The sequence below is a fragment of the Vespula pensylvanica genome, chromosome 2, assembly GCF_014466175.1.
Source record: "Vespula pensylvanica isolate Volc-1 chromosome 2, ASM1446617v1, whole genome shotgun sequence".
NCBI lineage: Eukaryota > Metazoa > Arthropoda > Insecta > Hymenoptera > Vespidae > Vespula > Vespula pensylvanica.
The window spans coordinates 4974731-4990317 of record NC_057686.1 but is presented as its reverse complement, the minus strand read 5'-3'; the positions used below and the strand labels follow the sequence as shown (position 1 = coordinate 4990317).

Genomic DNA, 15587 nt, shown 5'->3' with positions numbered 1-15587 from the left:
AGGTGAATAGGGAACATGAGAAATCTCTTCAAAGTTATTGTCGTGAAGAAACCTCTGAAGACTGGCTACGTTTTTGCATCAGCGATTTTTCAATGGGCAAAACAGATTACTAAAGAAGAATCGTTCACAGCGGCCATTCAATAATTGCGTCGACGTTGTGAAAAATGTTTACGTGTATAGGGTGACTGGTAGTAGTTTCAAATAGACTTCTTGATATAAGTAATTAAAAAAAAAAAAGAAAAAGAAAAAAAAATATTAAAAGGTTTCAGAACTTAAATACAAATACTTATATACGTGCACGTATTTCTCTTTTTCTCTATTATTTTCTCCATGTATGTTTGTATGTGTTCGTATAGACATGGTTCGTGAAACTTACTTCCGCTTGGCAGTTTCATGTAACGCGTTTCCACGCCGCAAGACGGGTCGAACCTTAAGCCAGAAAATCGGCTTCTGAACTCTCACACCATCGGTCCATGATTTTACACTTATAGCTCGAAGGCTGGCGTGGTGCTGTCGTGGAAACGGGGCTTCTTAAATAAAGGTTTGCAATCCGTGTCGGATCCTTCGAGATCGCAGTTTTTGGGAATAAAGAATTCCTCGTCTCTTGCATTTTCATCGCACTCTTTTATCGAAAAATCTTTCAAATTCTCGTTGTTAAATTTTTTTCGGAAGAAAAAAAAATAAATAAAATAAAATAGAGACACACGTGTATATATATATATATATATATATATATATATATATATATAGAGAGAGAGAGAGAGAGAGAGAGAGAGAGAAAGAGGTGATACCTTTCACGATTAATTTTATTTCACGAGAAACGCCTGTCTTCCTTTTTCTTTTTTTTTATTTTGTTTTTTTTTTGTTTTTTGTTTTTTTCAGTAAAGCCACGCGTTATTCCGCTCTTTTTTCCTCTCTCTCTCTCTCTCTCTTTCTGCTTCGTGAGATAGAGTGATTTATTTATCGCGTCTACCTCTTTCCTCTTTTTCCAACGGGAAACTCATCAGACTCGAAAATATCTTTCTCTCGCCAATTCATTTTTGCGACTCAAAGCCCACGAGGGAGAGGCCTTTACGTTAGTGAACCTTCCATTCTCGTCTCGTTAAGAAGTAAGTATCGATCCGAGTGATCGTCTACTGTTTGTTGGAAACGAGCTGAGAGTTTAAACCGAAACGAGAGCCAATGAGATAGCAGGTTAGATGAAATGTTTCCAAAGGGACACGAGTATTAAATAATTTCTTTTGATACTCAAATAACAGAAGAGACCTTCGGATTTTCACGTATAATCCTCTGAATCTTAGGAAAGTGTATCGATGGTCTAAAAGCAAAAGGTTGCATAGTAGAACAGTATGTTGAAAGGAATGTATGCGAGATTACAAAGTCGTTGTTGAGAGTCCACCCTCTCTCCCTCTTCGTAGTCTAATTCAGAAAGGCTATTATTTTCACGTCAGGCCGCGGTGAGCAAGGGGCAATGGGGCCCTCCTAGGATATTTTAGAGCACCGCTGTCGCCCTGTACTCTTCGTTCCGCAACGGGACCATTACCGCATGATATATAATACGGCCCTGAGTTCAGCCCTTGCTTCACCCTCTTTCCCTTTCCTCCCTTTATCGTTTGCTACCTGTTACCCGCATTACTTGCCATATATACTCTTCCATTCCACTTTATTTCCACTTTATTCTTTTCTTCGAGTACGTGCACGGTTACGCTTGACCGGTTAGCCGTTCGAACGAAAATTTATGTCCGTTAATTATTATGAGTATCGTTGAAAAGAAAAAAGAAAAATAAGAAAAACAGTAAAATATCTTCCTCGAAGGATATCAATCTTTTTATTTAATTTCGATTTCGTCAGCGTATCGACTTTGAAATTTACTGTATCCATGAATAAATAGCAGAAAGAGAACGTACTTGTTTCTTATCGTTAAGAAAAGAAAAAAAAATGAAGTCGAGAACGTTTGCCCCCTTGACATCGAAAAGATAATTAGCTTGATGGAAAAATCAATGAGGTTGCTGCGAGATCATCGATAATTAGCAACATCTGCCGTACGTATAATTATTTTCTTATTCTCATCGTGACACAGAGAGGGGGAGATCATATACTAAAAACGTGATCGATATTTCGTCGACGGCAGTGAATGCCACGTGATAAACATTCTGCTCGTCTAATTATTTCGCGCTAACTCGATACCGTATTTCGTTTGATTATCGAACCGATTATAAACCTCTCATAGTTTCTTCTAGTAAAAATTCATAATTCATCTCGCGTCCTTTTTACGCGACAGGGAGTCTCGTACGAAAACTCTCCTTCTCTTACAAGACTATTAAATGTTATGCGAAGACGAAAGAAAAATGAATTGATATTCCTTCCTCGTGCGAGCATAAAATATTCCTGATCTCGATACTTTGAGGAAGGAAAAGAAAAAAAAAAAATAGATAAGTACTATTGAATATCGTAAACGTTGTACAAGTGCAACGTGAACGATCCCAGGTCGACGAACGGTTTCAGTCAACTTGTAATCAAGCTCGCAACATCGATGTCTTTAAAAATTGAAGAAAATTTTTCGATACAACACGACGACGACGACGACGACGACAACGACGACGACGAGTCTTCTTTCGATATTCCTTAAACTTCACGAGAACGTTCCCTTTATTTTTCTCTTTTCATTTCGTAAGGATCTAAACGTCGTAAAAATATCTTCTTTTTCTCCTATATTTTTTTTCCCCGAGCAAGAAGGTCTTCTGGGATTTGATAATTTCGGCGAAGGGGAAGGGTCGAGCGTAGGAGATACGTATCGAGTGAAGGAAGTCGTTTTGTCCCTTCAACGACGTTAAGATGGCAGAGGGCTCTCTTTGTAATTTCGTAGAATAACGGGTTGAGTGTCATGGTTCGTTGGTATTGGTGACGTAACCTTCTGGTAGAAAAATTCTTCGAGGAAGGGTGAGTTTCCATCGTCGTGCGGGTAGCGTTAACTTGTCTCTCGGTATCTTCGCGTCGGCGTAGGTAATCCTTGGTAGGTTTTTCCTTTCTTTTTCTTTCTTCTCCTTCTCTTTCTTATCCTAGTTTTTTGTTTTTCCCTTCGACCGCCACTAGTTATATCCGGGCTTACGTTTATGCGTTACTAGCGCGCAAGAAAGAGAAAGAGAGAGAAAAGGAGAGAGAGAGAGAGAGAGAAAGAGAGAGACTCAACGTGGATAAAAACATAGTTGGTTACATACTCGGTCACGTGAAGGAGAGTACGGTAGTAAGATCACAGAGAGAAACAAAGAAAGAGAGAGAACGATAAAAACATCTTGATCCGACCGCTACGAAGGTCATACATCTCGAACGAGTCTTAACTTGTTCATTCTCTAACGAGATTTCAAAGCGTTATCACGTCGAAAATTTCTTGCGTCGTAGAAATCGTCATTATTCTTTCGCATATACCTATTTCAATCTAGAATATCCTATTACAGAGAAGTTCATGGAACTAGAAGGAAAGCGATATTATCTAAGTATATATATATATATATATATATATATATATATATATATATATATTTGAATAATTTCGTAGCGTGACTCTCGAAAGATGAATACTTTAAGTTGCGATATTAAAAGGACTATCGAAATATAGTTAATAGACGCAATACGTGTAATTAGTAGAGTACTTTGATCTCTTTATAGGTGTATATATAGATACATAATATATGTGAGTATACCATATTTCATTTACATTTCAAAAGGCATTCGCCGATGGCGATATTTAGAGGCGCGTAAATAGTGATTATTTGCGATCGACGGAACGGAAGCAGAACCCCCTGTATCGTGTACCGTCAACGTTATTTAACCATGGAGTGGTGTTAACGACGTGTCCTCGCGGTTGTCCCGTACGACCGATACGACGATACAACTGTCTGCTGGTGCGTAATGGCTAGCTTCGATGGACGATATCCATGCTCGGTTTACGGCCACCATCATGACGAGTCATGATTGTTGGCTCCTCGTAAATCTGAACTCCTTGCTCGATACACGTGCGCTCGATATTTCGAAGAGCTCGATACAACATCGATGCAACGATACGATTCTTCTCTATGCGTTCGTCTCTATACCCGTGTGTGCGTGTGTGTGTGTTGATGTTGTGTTTGTGTATGTTTCATTTTATATAACGATATTTTCTTTTATGTGAGAGGGAGAGAGAGAGAGAGAGAGAGAGAGAGAGAGAGAGAGAGAGAGAGAGAGAGAGAGAGAGAGAGAGAGAGAGAGAGATTTCGTTCTTTTTACTTTTTCTTTTTCTTTATATATATATATATATATATATATATATATATATATATACATAAGAGAAAAAAGAAAATAGAATAGATCACGTACGCCTCGTATCGTATCGTTCGATATTGTTTAATCTAGACAAAGCTTTTCGACGATGAAAAGTGTAGCGTACGTATAGGAAAGATGAAAGAGCTCTCGTGATTAATGGAAAACGATATTGAGTTCTTACTTCGCATAATTTTTTAGCTACGTTTCACTCGGAGAATAATGAACGCGCGCGTACTTTCTTTTTATTAGCTTGTTAGCAAAATCTGTCGTGCCTTCGTGATATATTTACGACCCCTTAATTATTCTCTTCCTCTCTCCTTTCCCTATTGTTCATCGCTGTTACGTCCTTGTGCGCATATGAAATACAAACCCGCACGTTTCGCTGTGGTGCTTTGGTTAGAACCACGTGTTATTACCGAGCTATAAAATTTATCTTCGTTGTTGCTTCCCTTGTCGCGATAAAATTTAAAAAAGAAGGAAAGAGGCGAATAAATAAATACAAAAATAAACAAAAAGAGGAATAAAGAGAGAAAAGAAAAGGAAAGAGAATAAAGTTTTAAATCGATAAGCAAACGTTACGCACGACTTGCTCTATTTTCACGGTCATTTTTCATTATGAAGAAAATGGTCGGCGGTAATTAATGAGACTTCAGACGTAGCTTGTCCCTTTTTTTCTTTTTTTTTTTCTTTTCTCTTTCTTTTTTTTTCTTTTTTCATTTGCGATTCGTCTTTGCCAGTCTCATATTCTCCTTCAGTTTTCTCGATTTCTCTTTCCCTTCTTTCTTTTTTCTTCTCTCTCTTTCTCCTTATCTTCGTCTCTCTCTCTTTCTCTCTCTCTCTTTCCTTCTTTTTCTCTATAAATCATTCTCTCGTTTCTTTCTTCTTCTTTTTCTTCGTAGTCCTCCTTGCACTTTGCTACGTGAGGTTAAGAAGTTCTTTCAAATTACAAGATATTTCATCGGCCTTCCGTTGAACCGATCGAGAGTGCACCTTGGATAGCTTTGGCACGACCACCGAGCGGCATTAATTACAGTGATAACGATTGGATAACCAGAACTACGATTCCTTGGCTGCAACCTCTCTTGTTCGTCTTCGAGTCGAATTTAATCTCATTGTAAGGAAATTCAACGGCCTGTCTGACAGAGAAATACTAGAATTTCTCTTCGCCTCATTCTCTTTATCTTTCTCCTTCTCTCCTTTTCTCTTTCTTTCTCTCTCTCTCTCTCTCTCTCTCTCCTTCTGTCTCTGTCTTTGTCTTTGTCTATCTATCTTTCTCTCTGCCATCGTAATTCGATCTAAATTTTCGACGAAGTCACTGGCTATATGCTTCCAAGGATCAACGCGTTTATCGTCAGACACGATTCCACGTTTCTGGAACATTGGAGAGATATCGACCGAACGGAATTCTCTAATTGTAAGAGAATATTCTATCAAGATCGACGAAGTGAATATTGAAAATATATTTTTAATAGTATATAATATCGAGAGTCGATAATATATATCGAGTATCGCATCGATTCTCACGTTTCATCTGTTTTTCTCGAACATTTCCATCAGTGATATTCTCCAGTCAACATAAAACTATATACAATACATACATACATACATACATACATACATACATCTATACATACATACATTCGTAAATACATACATACATATATATGGAAATAGGCAAACAAGAGTTTTCCCTTTGTATATAGAAAAGCGAATCTCCAGAGATTCTCTTGGGAATTATCGAAGGGGCCACGGCATCTCATGGTGTTCGCATTTACAGGGGTTTTAGGTGCTTGCTTATGGGTTGGTCGTTCGGTGTTCACCACAGCGAAACCTGGCTATGTAATATTAAGGTATATATCCGAAGTCTGTCGAAGTCTACGGTATTCCCTCTTGACGCGAGATGCACTACCGACGCAACATCCGAACGGCTTCTTACCTCTCTTCTCTCGATCCTCGCAAAATTTACGATATATGCGGAATATTGCATACTTAAACAGCAAATATATAGATCAATAATGCGATCCATACTCGATATTTATTTCTCTCTCTCTTCTCTCTCTTTCTCTCTCTTTGCCTTTGCTTCTCTCTCTCATCTCTTATCTCCAAGGATGTTAATTACATTCGACGATGTTTCTCGTTCGACAAATTAAGGATCTCTCTGACGTCCTCGACGTTAGCGAAGCAAGCCGTCTCTTTAAATAAGGTCAACCCGGATGTTTAAGCCTTTATCGAAAGTTTCTTCCAAACGGAAGGAAGAAAGTTCTCGGTGTGCCCTTTTTAAAGAGACTTCTCTCCGGCAAATAGGATCATTAACTTCAAAGGGGAAAGCCCACTTACAATCTAAACATTTTAATCGTCTTTAGGAAGGGATTCGGTTATAAGGAACGAAAGAGAAACGATCTGAAACAAAGTAACTGCTTAGATTACGGAACCGTGTTAAATTTATCGTAATCTTATTCTTCCCTATTTCGTACCATCTTTCTCTTTCCTTCGTTCCACGTCCTGTTTTACGACAGAACATCGGAAGAAAAAGAAAAATAAAGAAAAGAAGTGTTCACTGTAGATACACACGAAGTAGAACGAACTTTGGGACGAACGGGGGTAAGAGCACAAACCAATGGGCGGTAACAGAAGTAAGTTGTATTTGTTTACGGAAGAGAGAGAGAGAGAGAGAGAGAGAGAGAGAGGGAGAGAGAGAGATAGAGGGGAAACTGCGAAGAGGTAACTCTGGAAAATCAGGCAATTTAAATTCACCGTAAAAAGACCTTTTAATTAAAAGACTTTAATTCCTCGCGGCGGTACGGGAGACGTTTACTTATTCATACTAATGACTAGGCAGCCTCGAGTAATTAGAACGGTTTGAGAACTCGGCATCCGATCCACGTTTGCGTATATCAAGAATCGTACGTCGAGACTTGTACGTTTGAAGTTGACGGTCTGGATTAGGCTAAAAAGGAAAGAGAAGGGTGGTGAAGGATGGGAATGGCTTGTATGGAGAAAGGCGAGATAGTCGAGGAGGAGAGGTAGGCTCTTCAAAAATCTTCAACAAGTTTACTTTGGCTTTTGCAATGCTCGCTTTACAAACTACCGACTATCCTCATAGATTCGTTCTTTTTTTTTCTTTTCTTTCTATTTTTCTTTTATTCGATTTTTTTGCCTCCAAAGCAAAAGAGAGAACGTAAATAATGTGAATTAAATCCGTAGCGAAGAGCAACCAGACGCAATGCCAGACGAAAAATTTCGTGACTCTACTGTACTCTGCATTGTACACCATCGAAGGATTTTTCGAATGGATTATCTCGTTATCCGACCGCTTTCCGTACTGTGAATCATCGATAAAAAGAGAAAATCCGAATGTTCCACGAGGTGCAAAGAATTTTTATTCGGATTAACTTTGCTCGACTCTCTCTCTCTCTCTCTCTCTCTCTCTCTCTCTCTCTCTCTCTCTCTCTCTCTGTATGTATATATATATTTTTTCTGCTCTTCTTTCTCTGGGCCATCGGCTTTAGCGCAGCCTCGTTAATTGGATCAGGTTGCTGCGATAATTAGATTAAATTCGTCAATTAATATTCCGTGTTTTACTTTTGCGCTATGCTCTATCCTCCTTTTCATCCCTCTCTCTCTTTCTCTCTCTCTCTCTCTCTCTCTCTCTCTTTCTCTCTCATACCCCTTTGAACTATACCATTTTCTATGTTCGATACAATCGACGTTTTTGCCGATTTACAAGAATACCATGTTATTCGAAGCTTTTTCTTTGTGTCCTTCGTCCATTGTTCTTCTCTTTTTTTTTTGTTTCTGCAACTTCTACTGCTTTATTTTTCCCAATTTATTCTCGTCCTCTCGTTCGAAAGATCCTTCCGTTCGATTACCGTTACCCGTACATTACCGTAGTAGTAACCTTTGCTTTTTCTTTCGTCGATCGATGTAACTCCTTCTTACCGCCATAATTCACGATCTTACAAATCCGTGCCTGAATGAGGTTTCCCCTTCTTTCTCCGTCAGCCATCCTTACTTTAGCCTTTCAGATTTCTTGGATCGTTCGTCTACCTAGAATTTTCTTACTAGGAGATATCCAAAGGGAGATCGAGAAACGATAGGTCGTTTGAAAAATATGCGTACCATAGTTTCCTCATTTCGTCTCTTACTACTTTAAACGATTCTCGTTTCATGAGATTTTCTTTTGTTCGTTTTAATATTATTCAATTAAATACGAAGAAATTATTTCGCTGTAGGAAGCACGTTAAACATTTAAAAACACAAAGAAAAAGAAAAAATAAAGATCGTAATATTTATGTAGAGATCGTAACGTATACAACATAGTACACAACATGCTGACTGTTTATTCTTATTTCGAAATAATAAGCAAGCACTTTACATATAATTTCACATGTGCGTTCGGCCAAGTCCGATGATAATTATCTATCGATCCTTCATGATAATTATGTAAATGTTGTCATACTTTTCTACAAAAGCAGGTCGATGAGGACACAAAAACTGCGCATGAATATTTCTTTTCTTTTTCTTTTTTTTCTTTTTCCCCATTCCTTTTCATTTCTTTTTTTCATTTCCATTTTCTTTTTTTTTTCTCTAATCGGAAATCGTTTGAAAATCTACCACTTTTTTAAATTACATATTGACAGTTTTCATTACTGTCTCGATCGTTCGTTTCTGGCACGTTCGCTCGTCGGTAAACCGCCATCGAGTTTTTTAAACGATCGTATAGCTAACATCGAATTTCTGCGGTCTCCGGTCTTCGCCTCGTAAATACAGAAACTTGAACGTTAGAATTGATTGTAGAAGTCCCAATTTCTATGCACCTGCTACCAACGCTATTCCGCACATCCTTTCTTACTTTGCTATATCTACGTAGATAGTTGACAATCCTTGCTTTTCCTTATGATCGAAATCGTCTACTTATTTAAATACTTATTAAAAACGCGTTTCTTATTCGCGTAAAAAATTCTGTATTTATTATTAATGAATTCGATTCCAACGTCAATCGTCGTTCATATTTTTGATCTCATTAAAAAACGAACGAATATTATTCTTCAAATTTTCATCGATAATTTTTCTCTACCTTGTCCATTATATCGACGAAGTCATTAATTGAATAATCCTTGTCATACTTTCATGTACATCAATGACAAGATTCTTGTCGACAATACACCTCTTCGAAAAGTTTACAAGTATAAAAGTTAGGTATAAAAGTTGCTTCACCTCAATGGTCGAAGTTTAATTACTCGACAGATTTTCTTTAATTTTCGAATTCATTTTGAGATAGGTATTGTTAAAAACTTGTTAGTCGAACTTTGATAGCAGCCAAAAGAAAAGTTCCGTCGAGTTGAGAGTGTTCGGTATAACGTGTCGATATAACGGATTATCGTTCTTGTAATAGCGTGTTAATAATTTCAACGTTTGTGGGAAATTGATATCTTTATTAACATTCAATGATCTTTTTAAGATCAATAAATTATTTTCGATGATAATCGATCGCCATTATTTTTTATGGATTTTTTACTACCACAAGGACATCGTTTTTCTTTTCTTTTCATAACATTAAATAATAATATCTTAAAAGTTTTACGAATCGATTGCCTTGATACCAACTGCAGCTGTCCTTTTTTCCTTTAACGATTTATTCGATCCTTAATTTCAACTAATGATTTAGATTCAGATACGATTTGACAGATCGATCGAGGAAACTTTGCTTATAGGCTGTTTTCTAGAACAACTGGAGACTGACAGATTGAATATACCGAATACATTACTGAAAGTTGCACAACGTTGCTGTGCGGTAACGTAGCTCTACTAATTTCGAAACCACCCGCATTGGGGTTACTCGAATAGACATTACTACAGAGCGGAACTTCCTAGCTTGTAAGTACTTCTTGGTTCAGTAGTTTCTCGCGACTGTCCTGGAAACTTGTTTGGCACTTCATTAGAGTCACAAACCTTGCTGCTGTCCTCGGATGTTAGGTCAAAGAGAAGCTTAATTTTGTGAGAAACAGGAACACCGCTGATAGAGTTCACGGTTTAAACAAATTGCATCGAATTGAAGTAAGACTAAAAAATGTCTACTGTGTAATACCTTCATAATTTATTGAAAAATTTTCTATGAAGAAATGGCCGTTATAAAACGTATATAGGTATGTATGTGCATAGACATGGAGGTACTTGTGTCTAGACACTTTTTCCAGTAAACTTAATATCCGTATAATATTACTGCAATTTTACATGGCGCGCGTAAACGCTGAGAGCATGCCATTCAATTTCGTGCCATTCAAGGTATGGAAGTTTTAATGACTCGGACCGGGTTAATTGTAAAAGTTGAAAAATAATGTGATTCAGCGCGTTACAGTCTTGCTCGGAACGAGAACGATTTTCTCCGTCGTGTTAGAATGATTATTTCAATCTCGTGTACACGTTCTATTATGCTTATTAAATGCAACGACCTTTATCTCACAAGGTTGCACGATCGATCTATTTTCTTTATTCTCTTTTTAATCGATCATCTTAAAGAATTTTGTATGAAAACGATAGAGAAAGAAAATTGTTGAGGTATGAAGTTGTTAAATGAGATTACGAGATAAACGATAGAAAAATCAGGTGAAATCTTTGGCGTTTATTTTGAATGGCTCAGAATTCACAGGTCGTTCTTGCACGGTTAATTGCATGATACAGCCGGTCGAAAAGTTCTCTGGAAAATCGTTGGTCGAATGTTCGCAACTCGCGGCTCAGTTTATTTGGAGGATGGGTGCACGTATGCATGAACGCGAAAGCATCGACGTGTATTGCACAGACGGTGAAGACACGAGCTGCTGCTATTGCTGCTGTTGCTGCTGCTGTTGCTGCTGCTGTTACTGCTGCTGCTGCTACTGCTGCTGCTTTTTCTACCAGTGTGTAGATATTTGCAAGCGTGTGCATGGGAATCCTGTATTGCACTTATACTCGTTTTAATCCTGAAGAGCGTATTCGTCCGCCATCGTTGAAATCGTGAAAACTCTCTGGCTGGTTGCATGTAATATCCGTAACACTCTTTTGTTAATAAAAAAAAAGAAAGAGAGAGAGAGAGAGAAAATGCAGACGTTGGGAAAAGGATTTTCGACGGGAAGAATAAAAAGTTGACATCGCGTTATTCCTCGTTGTTAACTAGAAACGAATTCTGTTCGCTGTCTTTTCTTCTCTTTTCTTTTCTTTTTTCCCCTTTTTTTTCTTTTTTTTTTTTTCATCTCGACGTAAAACATTACATCTCATTGTCAATCGTATAACTGACGCCCATTTGGCGAGTAAGTAGAATTACGAGAGAAGGAAATAAAATTTTTAATTTTCCGTACTAAACCGTACTATTTAGTAAACATTTTATTTAACTTTCGCGAAATGGAATAGTACAGGTATTGATACGCCATACATAGATTTACTTTTGATTTTACGTCCTCGGCAAATTGACATAATCTACATATATCGGAATTGCGTTGTAATTAACGTGGTCGCTTAACAAAGAATAGTATTTGTTCAAAACTGTAATTACGATTGGCACCTGCAACAACGCGGATAGAACCTTGTAATTAAAATATTGCTCGTCGATGAAACTATCATTAATACCTGATTACAGCGTTCCTATTAGAAAGTGTATAGTTCGAACAACGTTGACAAAGTTTGAATTTCATTAGCACGACCTCGATTTAATTACAATATCGTAGTACACCAACTTAGAGAATAATCATTGGAAAAATTTCAAGCGTCTGTCGTTGAAATGAAATCGTATTATCAATGTTAAACTAAAATAAATTTATAGTGTTAAAAATGGAAAGGATAACGAACGAAGACAACTGCGTGGTTACTCGTGATCGCCTTGGAGAAGGATTAGAAAACAAAAGCATCGTTAATCTCGAGATTATTCCTTCTGAAATTGAATTTTGCAAAAACAGAAGTGTCTCTCTCTCTCTTTCATTCTCTCTCTCTCTCTCTCTCTCTCTCTCTCTCTCTCTCTCTCTCCCTCTCCCTCTCGTTCTCTTCTCGTCTTTCGTCGGGTGTCCCGAGTAATAACACGTAGAACAATCGCCTTAACTCGAAAAGCCTTCGTTAGAAGCATTGCTTCCTTCCTAGTTTCCGACTCGTTTTTCGCTCGACAGAATTTATCTCGAGCGTCCACGTTCTAGTCTTTCTTCAAGAAGAAAGCATTTCGTTCGTATTCCTCGTTTCCGCGTCGTCTACTCTCCTCTTCGATTACCTACGTTTCTTTTGCGATCCAAATGCTTCTACCATAATATCGCGCGCTTTAATATTTACGCTGCATTCCTTTACGGTGCATTAAACGCTCTACGTCGTTTCTTTTCTTTTCTTTTCTTCTTCTTCTCTTTTCCTTTTTCTCATTTTTTCCCTTTTCTTTCTATATCTCGAACTTCTTCGAGAAACGTTTTCTAAGCGTACACGTAGATCGAGATTCCCATTGAACCATCTCAATAAAGAAACTAACAAATCTGTTGCTCTCTCTCTCTCTTTTTCTGTTTCTCTATCTGTCTCTTTCTCTCTTTCTCGCAAAAGAGTTTCATCTCGTGTTCGCATGAAAAGCTCTTTCTTTCGTTCTTTTCTCTCTTTTTTTCTTCTTTTAAGCTTTTACGAGACATTTTCTTTTTACCTACGTATATATCATGAAAATAAAAAGTACAGCAAGCGAATATCATACGATAGAACGTAAAAGGAAAATAGATTTTTATTGGGTCTAATCCAAGTTATTGACAACACGGACCGAAAAGCATAGATATTAGAATTTTCTCTCGATAAAAAGGATCTCTCGAAGTAGTAGAGGCATCGGTACCTTTTCTACGGCCAGGTAGTTCCTATCGATCTCACTTCACGACGTTTACTTATTCCTCTTTGCTACGGTTTTACAGAATCTACGAGTCCTTCTTCGTGCTTCGTAAGCTAACTCATTAAGGACTGATTTGCATTTTCTCGGATTATCTTTATCGATCGAAAGATCACGAAAGAGTTTGTAAATGGTATACCTTTCTTTTGGATCTACCTATCAGATAATATTTTATATTCAAATAATGCAAAGGTGTCTTTGATCCGGACGTAATTTACATCGCCGTTAATTAATTATTGTCCCCGTCTTATTATCCGATCAAACGATAATATTTTTTCCATCTTAGCCGAGATCGGATTAATACGGTGGCCCGTTAAGTCAAGCGCAACGGAGAGAATAAAGACAAGATCGGAGAATCACGGTTTCGTGAGAAAGTCTTTACTTTGGTCCTCTTGCTCGCGGGCAAGTAGAGTTTGAATTAAGAAGATCCAATCCTACCTTCGTATAGGGGTAGGAGGTCAAACTCAACGTACAAATCATTTCAAGTTCTTGAGCGAGTTCGGTGAGCTTCAAAACGGCGCGTTTGTTCGAGCGTAAAATTGCTATGATATAGAAGGAGGAGTAAGAGGAGAGACCGACCTGGTATATTCGCTCTTTCCCATCCAACTATTCGTCCTCTTCGTCGTTGTCGACCCCACCAATAGCCAGCCGCGAAAATCACGAAGAATGCGCTTTTCGAAACTTTCGCTCGTTCTGCTTCGGAAAGATTGAATTATTCCTTCCATCCTTTGCGACGAGATGAGTTCACTCCTGCAACGAAGAGATACGATCGCGTGCGTTTGGCATTAAACCTGAGTTATTATTCGCGATGAAAAAAAAAAAAAATCTATATGTATATATATATATATATTTCTTTTTTTCATATATAGATTTTTTTTTTCCTCTTATATATACGAAACTTACAAAAAAGAAAACGAAACGATAGATATTAAAGTTCAATTAAAATGGAAAAAGGATAAACTTTTTTACTGCTACCTTTTTCATTGCTAGCAGCAATTCGATAGAAAACGCGTCTATAACGACGAAACGTAAGAATCCGCGTTGACTCGCTTTCCAACTCTCACGCGTTTGAAGTCTCCCGCCATTAAATACGTTCGCATAAGTACTCCGACGCTTTTGCTTTTTGCATGTCGTTCTCTTTGAACGTGCGTTCTAAGCTCCGTTATACGTACGTTTATAATGCGCTTTGTGCAAAAACCAACGATGATTCGCGGTTCGTTAGGGACGTAGGTATGATGTCTTGCTTGTGCCACCATAATTGGTCCAATTTTTTTATTCCTCGACATCAAATAGATTTTTCTAACGATTTATGCTCTACGCTCACCCGTTGCTCACTCGAATCGATTTCTTTTTTTTATTTGACCCGACCTTTGCTGAGTATCGAGTTCGTCGGGATGATAATAGAATCAACAAATTCTAGAAGAAAAAGAGAAAGAGAGAGAGAAAGAGAGAGAGAGAGAGAGAGTTAAAGTTAGACTCAGAATTAAAGTTACAGTTACAGATAAAATATTTGCAAACAGATATAGATAAGACGAGGTACGCGGAGATGCGAGAATGTTTGTTCCTGTTAATGGCTTTGCGGAATTCTAATTTACTCTACTTTGTCGGTCAGGAAATCACGTTGACCAAGCTATCGATCTTACGATTCTATCGACACGCAAATCCTCTCGCTTTAACGTTCGAACATTTGCTCATTAAAGAATAGATATTTTATGTTCCTCATTTCTTCGATGAAGTTTATATGTGGAACAAACGAGAATGAACCGGGAAATAACAAAATTTTTATATTCACATATATTCCTTCTCGTCATTATCCGCGTAAAATGTGGTGTCCCGTGAAACATGCGATAAAGAGAAAACCGTAAAACAGAGAAAATAGATGAAAGAGAAAAGATGAGTCCTAGAAAACCTAAAGAACGGTACTTGAGTTATATTTGTTCAAGGGGAGAAGGTGGCACAGAGGACACGAGGTTCGGGTATTTTTCTCCCTCTTGCATTATTTCACTCCAGTTCCTCGCTATCTTTGACGAGAATCCCGTACGGGAACGTAGTTTCGTATTTTTATTTGTCCTCTGTGTGTACTCGCCTATGTTGAAAATTCGTCGAAGCTGAAAAAATTCAAAGCAATGATCATGTATCGTCTTTCCGCGAATGCGTAGGTAGATACATAGGTAGGTATTTGTTGCAAGTTTGCGTACGTAACACGTTCGACCATCGAGATCGTAGAGTCGAATACGAGAAGAAAGTAGGCAATATCGAAGGGTAGAAGAGAACGTGCAAACATTCAACGTCTACCTCGAATACTTCTTCGACGAAACGTATACAATTTCGTCGTCTTTATTCATCCAAGTTATCTTCACGTTTTAAATCGAGCTCCATCCCCGATGACGATGACATATGAAAAGGTAAAAGCTTTACG

The 15587-nt window shown here is 37.9% G+C and overlaps 2 protein-coding genes across 8 annotated transcripts in view; one reads left to right on the top strand and one right to left on the bottom strand.

Annotated features, from left to right (window-relative positions):
- Nucleotides 1–15587, top strand: part of LOC122637981 (E3 ubiquitin-protein ligase MYCBP2) — a 164771-nt gene that overhangs the window by 51925 nt on the left and 97259 nt on the right. The gene's annotated exons all lie outside the window — the stretch shown is intronic.
- The window catches only part of LOC122637989, a 74569-nt gene that overhangs the window by 41998 nt on the left and 16984 nt on the right, over nt 1–15587 (bottom strand). The window contains exon 2 of the mRNA XM_043830581.1: nt 13748–13918. The gene's annotated coding sequence lies outside the window, so the exon portion shown is untranslated. The remainder of the gene's footprint in view (nt 1–13747; nt 13919–15587) is intronic.